Genomic DNA, 14,502 nt, shown 5'->3' with positions numbered 1-14,502 from the left:
TGGTTTTTCAAAAACGTATGTCGTTTGTGAGAGACGGAGAGAGAATTGGCACACAGCAGACATCTTGCTGGTGACCTTCTACATCAAATAGGTGATTGGAGCCAATTCCAGCCAGGGGAGCACACACACACACACACACACACACTTGCTCCACACAAATGCACACACAGCCAAGTCTTACTAGGAGGGAGAATACTGACGATAGATAGCTTCAGTTGTTTAATCTAACGTCTTTGTCTGACCTTGACTATAAGGAAGAAAGTTTGACCATGCAGTGTTATGGATACTTCTGGTCACATGATTACACTATAGGAACCACTGAGAGTCCACAATGCACCTAACAAGTGCAGCATAGCAAGCATTGAACAAGTGAAATACCTTAAACCACGCTGTGTGTGACCTTGACAGTTCCAGCCCAGCAACCTGCTGTACCGTTTTTAATCAGCTGGAAGCCAACAGGGCCGCGCTCCACGTGTAATTATCATGTCTATTGTGTGAGTGCGGTCTTCGGGGACTGTGCAAGTTGGCATGTGCGGGTGAAGATAAAGAGGAGAGGTCCTCCCGCAGATGCACTCATGCATGGAAACACTCTCAGCGGGACTTCAAAGGGCACACACACAGACACACACATATTAAAGGGCGTTAAGTGCAGGAGTCTTGAGTTTAGTAGGGCATGAAGTCTGCAAGATGCACATGCCAGGGCCATGAAGATTTCATGGATGCTGTGTGCAGAGTAAATTATACACAAAAAAAATGACACACAAGCACCCCACATGGCAAAAACAAAAGATAAAGATGATGCTACAGTGCATTCAGTGAATAATAGAAGCATTCCATTTGATTTGATTTGATTGAACTACTGGTGGTAAACAGTTTTTATACTTTACAGAATTATTTACACCCGTACCTCCCTGTGGTTTTGTTCTCAAATGATATTTTCCCAATAAATCAGTAAAAGGGTGGAAATTTTTATCAGTCCGTCAGTCTGTAGCTGCAATTTGTTAGAGCAGGCCAGTGTAAAATTGTCTTTATAAAGTGCAGAGATGGGAGCCTTTTACTAAAATTACAGCAAAAAGAAAATCATCACTGAGTCCATATTGTCGTCTGAAGACTTGCATTTGATTTGCTGCTTGGCACTTTAGGCTTTTATCACTCTGCTAACACAATGGGTTGGTATTCTGGGAATATTTTATGATGAGTAATATGAATTTCTCATACTGTCAATACATCATGAGAAGTTTGCTGCCAGACTGTAGTGATGACAAATGCACAATGGTCTGATGCTGCCACCTAGTGGACTTATGTGGATTAGCAGGCCACACAACTGTTATTTTTAGTGCAAGGGGCGATTGATAAGTTAATCAATCACCCCCTTGTAGGTAGAAGAAGCCTATTTAGGATTTGCGCACATGTTGCAGTTGCATATTGTTTTGGTGCCGCCTCTTCGTGAATCAAAAGTTGACACGTATTTCAGTGCTTTCATGAACGCCGGACTGTTACAGAGAGCGTCTAAGTGTTGGATAAATGCAGGGGACAGGCCACTGCATCATCTGTGCCTCTGTTGTTCTCCTGGGAGGAACTGGAGTGTTTCCAGAACAGCTAGTGGAATTACATTCAATAATGATAACTGATCACCTTATCTTTTAGTGTGCTATATGTATTCCATATCTGTGTTCTTTTCTAGCATTTAATTCTAGCATTTATTTTCTTGTATGAGTAAACAAATATTATTCAGATTCTAATATTATTATCAATTTAAACCATCTGTTGTACAATACATATACCCATACATTACTGTCATCTGAACACCAAGCTCAGCTCATCAAGGACTGTCGAGGTTTTTAAGGGCTATTCTGCTATTCATGCAAAATATAATGAATAAAAAACAATACACACATACAGTTGCTTTTAAATCACTTTTTCACTCCTTTGACATGTTCCAATACATTTGTTATATTAATGTTTTAATGTGTAAAATAGTGAGTTAAATGTGCACGTGACCAACATTAACTGAATGCACACATCCAAGCAGCCAGCGTTGCGTGCACACAATCATTTGTGTCATCTTTTTGTTTCTTAGCTCCTCTTTTTGTTCCATTTTTATCCAGGTCTAGAAAATGTTCAAAACATATTTTTGTTATCCACATTTGGCAATTTGATAAAAAAATCCATACATTAACGGACTTTAAATATTAAACATAACATAAGCTCTCTTTTGTTGTCAATTGAAAGTGTACCGTGGAATGCAAAACACACAGACTTGATTTGTGTGTGCTCATGCGTGTAATGCATTTAAATTCTTCACTCTGCAGTCCCCTAGTGCCATTCATCAGTGACATTTTCTGCACCTCAGGTCACCGAACCACCAACCCGCACACCTGGTGCTTTTCCTCTGTCTCTTCATCCTCCAACCTGCAGGCCAGCCGGACACTGGAGGAGCACTGCACTGTTTGTGAGATAATTCAATTAAACATGTACAGTTGAGATTTCATGCACAGACAGAGAACATATACAAACTCACATAATGATTGACTTTAGCAGGAATGTGAAATTTGATTGTCTGCCTCTGTAGTTCCTTCTCTGGTCAGCAAATGTCACTATGTGACAAAGAGAAGAAGTGTGGAGTGTAAGCTATTATTTTATTATTATATTACTATATCAGACTTTACATTAAGTTGTTCCTAGTGTTTGTTTATGATGTTGATTGTGTTTATCTGTGTCATTCTGTGCTTTTACCTTCATCCTCATGACTGTGTGTGTGTAAAAAACATTTAAAAAAGAATCAATATGTAGAGTCGAATAAAAAAGCAGAACAAAGGGCTGGAGGAGAACTGTGGTTCAGTGCGAACTTGTTTGCTGCTTCATTATTCCTCCCTCCAAAGGTCTGCTCTTCATCACGAGTGTGTGCATTGACAGCATACCAGCATGCCTTTTTGTTGCAAAGGCCAGTCAAAGATAACGTGGACACAGAAATTGGTGCATTTTGACATGCATGTATGTTTCTGTATGTTGATGCTGACTCCACAGCGCATTGCAGGAAGTACCATGGCACAAGGTAATTGTGAGTAACGAGAGAGTAGTGATATACCTATTATACAGATGACAAAACCAAGTAGTAGCTCCAGGACTAAGATGAAGTTGCAGTACAAATTGCAATTCACTTCACAGCCTCTAGTGGCATGTGAGTGGCTCACATATTAGTGAATGGCAGAAGAATATGTTTTTATCACCTAAAACATTTAACAACAACTCTGCAGAGCTAGGGTTAGCATTTCTGTAATGGTCTCAGTGAGCCGAATAAATCGAATATTGAACCACAACTCTGCGACCTTGCTAACTGTAGCCCTAACCCTAACCCTAACCCTAACCCTACTGTGGCTGCTGCGGTAAGGTCTGGGAGGGAGGAGCCCTCTCACTCTCCTGGTAATCCTTTGTTTTCTCCAAAGCTGAAGGAAGAGGCACTGATAGGCTAGACTGCAGTTGAACGCGCAGGATAAAGCCCAAGCCCGCCAGGCTGAGTTTGAACTGCTGGAAGCTGAAACTGAGAAGGAGTTGAAGATGAAGAGGATGGAGCTTCAGCTCCATGCTGAAAAAGAGATCAGGCTGCGTCAGCTGGAGTTGCAAGCACAGGATGTTACCTTTCCACTCCATCTCAGATACCTACCAGCATGTCTACCTCTTCGGTTTCCAGTCCACCAGATGGTGCCACCTTATTTGTGAGTCAAGGATCATTCGACGTGAGTAAACATATTGTTTTGGTGCCGCCTCTTCGTGAATCAAAAGTTGACACGTATTTCAGTGCTTTCAAGCTTCACTGCATTGGCCACAGGAGGTGTGGCCTTTGCTTCTTCAGTGTAAATTGGTTGGAAAGGCCCAAGAAGTTTGTGCAGCATTGACATTAGAGGAAAGCCTACAGTATGACAATGTAAAGTCTGCTATTCTCGCTGCTTATGAGGGTTGTGAACTGATATTGCTGGAAGAATTCAAAAACTGTTTGCCTGAACGAATTGTGGTTCATCTGAATGAACAGAAGGTGTTCACCTTAAGGGCAGCTGCAGTGGTAGCTGATGAGTTTGCATTAACCCTTAAGATTGTGTTTGGGAGTAAGCGTGGGGGTGCGCCATACAGTAAGGATCCGCCTTCACCCTGATGTAGGCAGTTCTTGGTTCCAAAGACTGAGAGAGAACTGTCATGAACCTGGACACTTGGTGGCTGAGTGCCCAGTGCTGAAACGCAAATTTGTGGTAAACAACCAAAAGGGGGTAGGCCTCTTCCAAACTGTGCCGGTTTGGGTCATCAGTCCTCAGAGGATGAGCCTGAGCCTTGTTTAAACCTTTTATATTTGAAGGCACTGTGTCTCTAACAGGAAAACCTGAGGAGGAACGTCATGTCAAGATTTTGTGAGATACTGGAGGATCTCGGTCTTTAATTTTGGCTGATGTGCTATCTTTGAACAACCATTCATCTTGCCATGCAAGCACCTTAGTGCAGGTGGTGGAAATGGGGTGTATTCCAGCTCCCATTACATATGTGTCAATTCAAAGCTAATAAGTGGGTTCTTTGTGGTGGCTGCTCGTCCATCTTTTCCAATCAAAGGTGTGGATTTCATCATGGGAAATGATATTGCTGGAGGAAAAGTGCAGCCTGTTCTGTTTAGGTGATTGATGTTCCAAAAACAAGCTCAGTGGAGGATGAACTGTCACAATGCTATCCTTCTGATTTCTCTCTGAATCTCCCTGTCTCCCATGAAGCACTCATTGCTGCGCAAAAGGCTGATGATTCCCTGGCTAAGTGTTTCTCTGCTTTATCTGAATCAGGTGAGAGGAAGAAATTCTCATACTACCTGGATCATGGAGTCCTGATGTGCCAATGGACCTCAGAAGATTGTCATATGGTAGCATCCAGTGCTGATGACCTGGAGGAACCACAATGAACTGAAACACAACTAAATATGTTGGTGTGTTCAAAAAAAATTTATCTCAGTGAGAGAAGCTTGTTTTGTTCTGCAATAAATAATCAAATCTAGGGGCTCAAATCATCTTGATGACATTAACCTTTCCCCAGAGAGACAAGAATAAAGGAGACCACCATTTTATATCTGTTTTAAATCTGTCTATTAGGGGCTAGAAATTGACCCACATCAAATCTGACAAAGAGTGAGGAAATAAAATACCAAGGTATCTAATTCCTGACTGAGGCCAACTGAAGCTACCACATTGAAATAGTGTCTTGGGGCAGTAAGATGACAAAGGGACCGCCTCTGACTTTGTCCAGTTGACTCCATAGCCAGATAGATGGGAGAACCGTTTTACAAAGTGCAGAAATAGATCGTTATGGTTGTGTGACCAGCACCAGAGCATCATCGGCATACAACAACAGCTTATGGGTGCTGCCATTTATGTGCAAGCCAGGGAAATAAGGATCTATGCGAATAAAGGCTGCGAGAGGTTCCAATGCCAGGGCGAAGAGCAAAGGACTCAAGGGACAGCCCTGTCTAGTGCCTCTATATAGTCTGAAGGGTTGTGAGATAACATAGTTAGTTGTGACAGAAGCTCTGGGATCATTATATAGGAGTTTTGATCCAGGAGATGAATTTGGTACCAAAACCGAAAACCTCTAGGGTGGAAAACAGGAATTGCCACTCAACCCTGTCAAACGCCTTTTTGGCGTCCAGGGAGAGGGCTGCTACTGGAGAGGCATTTTGTAATGAAGCATCCTTTTGAATGATCCACATAATATCAATTAAACGTCTTATATTATCAGCAGAGCTACGGGACCACCCACCTGGTCAGGGAGTATCAGACTGGTCATAACTTTGTCTAACCGCACTGGCAGAATTTTGGATAAAATTTTGCAATCACATTTATTTAAACTAATTGGCCTATAGTTCTTAAAATCCAAAGGATCTTCATCACTCTTTAAAAATTAAGGCTTATAAAATTAGGCAGTGAAGCCGTCTGGACCTGGTGCCTTGCTGGATGGGAGGCCTTTAATAACCTTTGCAATCTCCTCCTTAGTAATAGGAGCATCAAGCGAGTTTACTTGTTCCCTTGTCAGGGTAGGCAAAGAAAGAGAGGAAAATAAATGATGGACCTCTGCAGGATTGGCAGTTGTTTTCAGATGAGTAAAGATTAATGTAGAAGTCCCTAAATGCACCATTAATATCAACAGGCTCGGACACCAGTTTACCATCCTGAGTCCTAACAGCAGGTATAGCGCTCTGAGCTTCTTTATTCTTAAAGGACAGATAACGAATATAATGTGACAGGTGAATTTACTATTACAATTAACAGCAACTGTTGTGGCTGATAATTAGCCTCGATTCTAAACCTAATGTGCAACACAAAGCTTCCATCAGCTTAGGACTGTTGCCAGAGTCGATCTGAAAGGCAGCTGGAGGAGAAACGAAAGACTTTTGAATTTTTTGCTAAGCTGTGATTGGGTAGGTGAGGGACAGCTGAGGCAGCTGATTGGTGAGGGAGGTGCTCTCAAGGGACCCATTAATGGGGGGCTTTTTCATGCACCCAAAAAATAAAAGCCATATAACACTGTACTAACCATGTAAAAAATAATCATATTGCATATCAAACTAAACAGGAGAAACTTTACTACAAGCACATATAAGCCATATTTACACACATCAAACATAACTTCAACACCATGCAAATCAATTATCACTCATCAAAATAAATTCTCATATCAAAGTTGACCCCTTGCCACATTTATTACACAGTTATTGCTAGCTCTGTGATACTTCAAGTCACACAATCAAACAAGGTGTCATATGAAAGCTGAGACTTTACCAATTGACACTGTTACAGTTGTTTTGCTATGTTTAAACATTTGGTAAATTAGAATATAAAGACTATAAAAGTAAAAATCATGAGTAACAAAAAATTCTGTCTTCTTTCTGTAAATTTGCAATAATCAGTCATATTGAAGGCCAATAAATGCTTGGTTCAGATAGACCAACATGTCCTGTGTTTATTCAAGACTAAAAATTATTAGGATTAGACATTTATTATGTTTGTGGAGGACTTTTTGGGGGAGATGTGGCACGGTTGTTTAGCTTAAAATGCATTTTCTTCCATGTGGCTGGTCATTGGTGAGACTAGCACTAATATTACTACTACCTGTCAAATCTATTAGTTCTGACCTTTTGATAGAGGTGTCAATCACCCTAATCAACCTGTCCATTGCGAAGTTGTAAGGCTGCATATTTGTCGAGGTATTAGCTTAGCATTAGGTGGGCGTGGCCTATCTGCTTTATACATCTGTTATAACCTATAGATGTGTAATAATGTATGTATACAAGTAAAAAAAAATTGATGTAAATAGAAGTGATGAAATATATAGTTTGGTTCATTAATTTTAAGACTTTAAAAATTTCCAAGATGGCCGCATATAGTGGTCTACATAGGTTGGACTAAACCCTCTGGAATTCTGTTTCCTTTAATTAGAATGAAATAAAAACTTGGCAGAGATAATGTCCACACGCTTAGCTACAGATTGAGATAACTAGATTGCTTCATCTACATCATTTGTAAGGAGATATTCATTGTAAAGTGTACATTTTTTTATTTTTTTATCATTTCTGCTTTGTGCCATCTTAATTTACAAAGAGCCAGAGGCATACAATTAATACTTACACAACTGTGCAAATCTTCCAGGTGTCCCCTTTATTATGACACCAAAAGTATTAAAATACACCTAGTGGTTGCTGGATATACTCAATTCATTTGGGCATGCCAACGGGTCCAACGGGAATTCCCAGCCTGTTAAAGGTCTCTAGTGGATATAGACCTAGTAAAGATACCTACCTAACAGGAATTTTGGTTATATATGATCTTCTTCTATGATCCCTACACTTACAATGTGTGAGCTGAATGTTACACATTGAAACTGCTGTCCCCTTTTAAAGACTATACTTCTACAGAGACACTGAGGAACCAATGAATCAAAACCCAAACCCTAGCATGTAGAGGTTCATTGAATGTCGTGTTGAAGGTGTAGAGGTGGATCAGTGTGTCAGAGGACATTCTGTAAAGGACAAAGTGCCAGCAGGACAGTCCACATACACTGCCTACTTTGTGAAGGATGGAGCAGTGGGTGGAGGAGCAGATGTTTTCTGTTGTTGTGATAGACAGAATAACCATCATTAGAGCAGGTTAGACACCAAGGACTGGTTGTTTGCTCCCAAAGCTGCTTTCACAATACTCTCCCGTCCTTTTGATTCTTCTGATTCTTCGGTAACTCACTGATATATGACCTCCTCCTCTCCACTTGACTCCCAGTAACAGCGACCAGTCAGAACATTTCTACACAGCAGCTGAGACCACCACTCGAATCTGTCTGGATGGTCATGATATGGTTGCTTGTCCTTCACATATGTCACCTTCCTGTTGTTGTCAGACAGTTTAAGGTTTGTGTGCACTGAGTTTGTGTCGACTTCAAGTTGAAAGAAATCTGATGGAGAGAAAAACACACAGCTGCAGTTTATCATCTGACACATCTGAAGGCTTCATTCTTTCTTTACTGCTGATATGTTGTTCATTCATACAAGTTTTATGATGATAATAATGAATGCACTGACGGACTGATAAAACACAATGTACAAAAAAAAACGAGCTAAAACCCAGTCAATCTTACACTTCCTCAGACCAGGTTTTAACCTCTGCTCTCCACCATATTCCACCCTGCAGGAAGAAACACAGTCAGAATGATTTTCTATCCAACATGGGTTCTCACAGCTAATTGACATAAAACAAAATACACAGGAAGAGGCTGAAGTGTATCCTGTCCCAATTGTCTCTGATTGTGTTGGTTTATGTTGTTTCAAGAGTATTCACAAGGTGAATCAGTTGTTTTACAGTAATTATATGAAGCTAGCTCTGTGAGAAATATTTATCATTTTGTTTTTGTTGTAAATGCCAATTTGATGTCAAATTCACAATTCTACATTAAAAGGAATTTCTGTCAGCAGCAGAGTGATGGGCATGGCTGAAGATAATGCCAGAGATCAGTGAGCAATTTTGCACGTGTGTCCATCTTACTTTTAGTATTATCCATCATCAACAGTTGTTGATCATGTTACTAAACTACAGAAAGATAAATTGTCCTGTGTTATTTACCTGAGAGCCTCTAGTCTTGCACTGTGGACTCTCCAGTACAAGACATAGCAGCTTCACAGCCTGATTCTCCGGGATGGTTGTAGCTCAGGTCCAGCCTCTTAGATGAGAGGGGTTGGAATTTAGTGCTGAGAGCCAGGAAAGCACAGCCATCCTCTGTGATCAGACAACCTACAGCCTGGAGGTTACAAAATAGTTCAAAGAAACACAGATGTTGAACATCTTAAACATCAACCTAAGCGATGATTTTACTGATCTACAACCAGCAGCATCCTGACCGTGAGAGTTTCCAGTATACAGTGTGTACTCTCCAGACCAGCACAAAGAATCTTCACTCCTGAATCCCACAGATTGTTGTTACTCAGGTCCAGCTGTCTTAGGCTAGAAGACTGGGAGCTAAGAACTGAGGACAGAGCTTCACAGCTTCTCTCTGAGAGGTTACAGCTGCTCAGCCTAGGGATGTTCAACAATACATTCAGTTTAAACTTTAAGTTCTCATTTAAACATATTTTAATCAGATCAAATAAAGTACACTTTATTTTGTACTTATATTTTATACTTCTATTTTCTGTAAATAATGTCTATACTATTTGGACATTTTTAGGATGCTGCATGCCTGTATATTGCTGCTGCAATAGCATAATTTTCCAGCTTGGGATGAATAAAGTATTTCTATTCTATTCTATTCTATTCTATTCTATTCTATTAAGTTATATAAGTTCACTTACAGAGCTTCATTGCAGACTTGGACCACTGGCAGCAGCCTCAGAAGAGCCTCCTCTGAAGCAGAGTATTTGTTCAGGTCAAACACCTCCAGATCTTCTGATGACAGTAAGAGGAAGACCAGAGCTGACCACTGAGCAGGAGACAGTTTATATGTGGACAGACATCCTGATCTCATTGACTGTTGGATCTCCTCCACTAGAGAACGATCATTCAGTTCATTCAGACAGTGGAACAGATTGATGCTTCTCTCTGCAGATACATTCTCACTGATCTTCTTCTTGATGTACTGGACTGTATCCTGATTGGTCTGTGAGCTACTTCCTGTCTGTGTCAGCAGGCCTCGTAGGAGAGTCTGATTGGTCTTCAGAGAAAGACCCAGGAGGAAGCGGAGGAACAAGTCCAGGTGTCTGTATGGGCTCTGTAAAACCTCATCCACAGCTCTCTGGTGGAGGAGAGTTTTGTTTCTAAAGACTTTAGACCGCAGAAATGTTGTTTGTTGTTGTTCCAGCAGGTTGACAGCAGAGTTGATGAAGGTCAGATGGACATGAAGAGCAGCCAGAAACTCCTGAACACTCAGATGGATGAAGCAGAACACCTTGTCCTGGTACAGGCCTCTCTTCTCTTTAAAGATCTGTGTGAACACTCCTGAGTACACTGAGGCTGCTCTGATATCGATGCCACACTCTCTCAGGTCTGATTCATAGAAGATCAGGTTTCCTTTCTGCAGCTGCTCAAAAGCCAGTTTTCCCAGAGACTGGATCATCTCCCTGCTCTCTGGACTCCAGTGTGGATCAGTCTCAGCTCCTCCATTATACTTGACATTCTTAATTTTGGTCTGAACAACCAGGAAGTGGATGTACATCTCAGTCAGGGTCTTGGGCAGCTCTCCTCCCTCTCTGGTTTTCAACATGTCCTCCAGAACTCCAGCAGTGATCCAGCAGAAGACTGGGAGGTGGCACATGATGTGGAGGTTTCGTGATGTCTTGATGTGGGAGATGATCCTGCTGGCCTGCTCCTGCTCTCTAAATCTCTTCCTGAAGTACTCCTCTTTCTGTGGGTCAGTGAACCCTCTGACCTCTGTCACCACATCCACACATTCAAGAGGGATCTGATAGGCTGCTGCAGGTCGTGTGGTTATCCAGAGGTGAGCAGAGGGAAGCAGCTTCCCCCTGATGAGGTTTGTCAGCAGAACATCCACTGAGGTGGACTCTGTAACATCAGTCAGGATCTCATTGTTGTGGAAGTCCAGAGGAAGTCGACACTCATCCAGACCATCAAAGATGAAGACCACCTGGAGGTGCTGAAAGCTGCAGATTCCTGCCTCTTTGGTTTCAGTGAAGAAGTGATGAATAAGTTCCACAAGCTTAACTTTTTCTCTCTCAGCACATTCAGCTCTCTGAAAGTGAATGGAAATGTGAAGTGGATGTCCTGGTTGTATTTGTCTTCAGCCCAGTCCAGAGTGAACTTCTGTGTTAAGACTGTTTTCCCGATGCCAGCCACTCCCTTTGTCATCACTGTTCTGATTGGTTTCTGTCTTCCAGGTGAGCATTTAAAGATGTCTTCTTGTCTGATGATTGTTTCTGGTCTGTGTGCTTTCCTGGATGCTGTTCAATCTGTCTGACTTCATGTTCCTCATTGACCTCTTCAGTCCCTCCCTCTGTGATGTAGAGCTCTGTGTAGATCTCGGTTCAGAAGGGTTGGCTCTCCTGTTTTAGTGATCCCCTCAAACACACACTGGAACTTCTTCTTCAGGTTAGACTTGAGTTCACGTTGGCACAGAGAAAAAAAAGCACCTGAAAAATAATTTCCATTAAGTCAGTTCAAAACATTTAGATTTACTGTCTTTACTGCTCGGATACAAACATTCTCACCCAAAAATCTGGAGGTCTGTACACAGAAATATGAACAAAATATTATTTTTTCCATCATGTTAAAGCTGTTAAACTCCTCTTACTGCTCTGCAGATGCTCAGCCAGCTCCTGCTTCATTCTCTTCAGGAAGTACACTGCGATTTGCACAAATGACTCTTTGCTGCTCCTCTGCTCTTCATCCTCCCACTGACTCTCTGAGCATTCTGAGTAATCTTCACTCAAAACCATCTGGATCTTCTTCAGCTCATCCCTCACAAACCTGACAATGTTCTCTTCCAGCAGCTGCAAGATAACAGTAGATTACTTTGTAACCCAGGTTCTCTGAGTGAAGACACCCTACATTACCCTCCATAATCCATATGTATGGGGACAGACCTTTACAAGGGCTGTGGATACTTCTTATGACTCTGGCTATACTGTAACACTGGGAGTGTCAAGCATTTATCACATATAAATATGGTAGAAAATAAATACATTATGTAATGTTCATTTATGTGGCATGATTATCACTGCTATTTGGGAATATCTGTAATGGGTTTTTTATTCCAAGTAAATCCCAGCTAGCCCCGCCCTACTGTATTTAAGGGCTCACAGGAAGGAAGAAGTAGAGCTAGGGGAAGATGCCAGAAGTAGAACAAGGCTGGCGCCAGCGAGGGTCTATGAGGCAGGCAGATGAATCTTCTCTGCATGGGTCCGGAGTGTCTGAGTAAGGTAGACCAAAGGATTGGCGGAGGAGATATGGCCTGCTTCGGCCTGTCAAGGAACTGTGTCCAGCCTCGCCAATACCTGACTGAGGGATATACGAGGTGAACACACTGTCCTGGACTCAGTAAACGGAGGCTTTAAGCGTGCCACGAGATAGCGCGGTAGTTAGCATTGTTGGCTACCATGCAGTAGGCCTGGGTTTGAATCCTCTACAAGACATCCCTGGAACTCGTGTGAGATCCATCCTTTTTGATTTATTTCATTATTTTACCTGGTATATCAGTGGGATAGTGATGGCTCTTTTCTTTGGCTTTTTGCCCTTTTTGTGGATTATATGTTTTAAATTGACCAGCGTGGGACCAAAACCAAAAGACTGCATTAAGACTGTATCAGAACAGGATAATTCCATTATGGACAATGTATTGTGGTGGTGGGGGGATTGTCAATGCATTGTGGTGATTTTTGTTAATATATTGAATTCAAGAAGCATTCTTGGTTGCTGTGGTTTGTGTTTGAATTAACAGTAGAAAAACCCCTTGGTATTTACATCAGCTAGCGATCCTGGCCGATGTGAAAGCATTCCTGTAATAGAATGTGATGGTTTGATGGATGAGGTTGAACATGAGTCCGCCTCACAAATTTTAGACACTAGGGTGCACATTCTGAGAGGGCCTCAAGGGCCTTATGGAAAGATAAGGCCCTTGAGGCCCTCTCAGAATGTGCCCCTTCCTGTTATTTAATATGCTTATTGGATCAAATACATGTTCCAGTGTGAAAGTGTCTGCTTGGTGACTGGCTGTGCCAGATAGGCACTGGGCACATGTGAGGAGGCACCATCTCCAGTATACAGATGCCCAAGCGAAACTGAAAGAGATACGCTCTGTGTGCGGCCTGCATTCCGAAGGAATCCTTGGACTGACAGGGCAGCAGCCTGCTCTTCTTGCTGACCTGGGCACACCAAGTTCTGCAGAAGTTGGGCCACATTGTTACAGATCTGATCCTCTGAGCAAGGACACATCCTGTCGTTCAAATAATTTAGGGTCTATAGATCATCCCTTTGTGGGGGTTCCAGGACTGCATCCATGCATCTTGAGAAGGTGCACTGGGCTAGAGAAATGCCAAAAGGGAGGATGCAAAACAATTGCCTTGGACTGCCAGAAAACCACTCTTGGCAGCTTAGACTGAAGCTGTTGCTCAGTGGTAAAAAAACCAGGGCTCTGGCATTGCTCACTCATGGCAGGCAGAATGAAAAATATCATGCAGGAAGCTAGGTCCTGAGTGCCTATCTGTCATTTTAATCCCACAGCCAAAAAAAAGATCTAGGCTCACTATGCTATGTCTATATATAACATAGTATATTATTTCTGTTTTTGTAAATAGGCATTCAGGGCCAAAATTTACCCAATAAAAACCTGGCAGACAATGTAAATATGCCATGGGTCATTTGGTACCGGGCCGCACAGAAAGACTGAGCAAAACATATTATTCATTATCTGAGTCTGAAAGCTGTTTCATTTTATAAATGATCAGATTCATCCGCCTGTGCCTTTAAGCACCTGCCCAGACGCTTGTCTCGGTCACGGGATATGGCCCCCAAAATTAAGCCCACAAGCAAGCAAAAATGATAAAAAACAAACGTCTTTGGAGAGCTTCTTCGGAAAGGGGAAAAGGCCTGACAAGGAGACAGAAGAAGAGGAGCCTACCCCTTCAAAGAAAAAGAACCTGCATTTAAAAGACGATATCAGGAGTCCTTAAAATACGGATTTATTGCAACAGGTGATTCTCACACACCAAGTCCGCTCTGAGTGATATGTGGCGACAGACTCGCAAATGAGGCAACGAAACCTTCAAAACTGCGAGACCGAGCACCCTGCATTAAAAGACAAGCCATGGAGTTTTTTGAAAGAAGAAAACATGAAGAAGGACAGAAGCAATTAATGACGGCCAAAACAAAATTACAGAGTGGACTGGACATAAGAAACACGCTTCGGGTGTCATTGTCTCCCATTATCCCCAGATGGGACCGCCTCATTGCTGAGAAAGCTCAAAGGCTCCCACTAATTAAGCATGAT

At 42.0% G+C, this 14,502-nt stretch overlaps 1 pseudogene; it reads right to left on the bottom strand.

Moving 5' to 3' along the window:
- Positions 1-7,391: 7,391 nt before the first annotated feature.
- The window catches only part of LOC114432704 (protein NLRC3-like), an 8,786-nt pseudogene continuing 1,675 nt past the window's right edge, over positions 7,392-14,502 (bottom strand).

The sequence above is a fragment of the Parambassis ranga genome, chromosome 2 (assembly GCF_900634625.1).
Source record: "Parambassis ranga chromosome 2, fParRan2.1, whole genome shotgun sequence".
NCBI classification, from domain to species: domain Eukaryota; kingdom Metazoa; phylum Chordata; class Actinopteri; family Ambassidae; genus Parambassis; species Parambassis ranga.
This window is presented reverse-complemented; position numbering and strand designations above follow the sequence as displayed.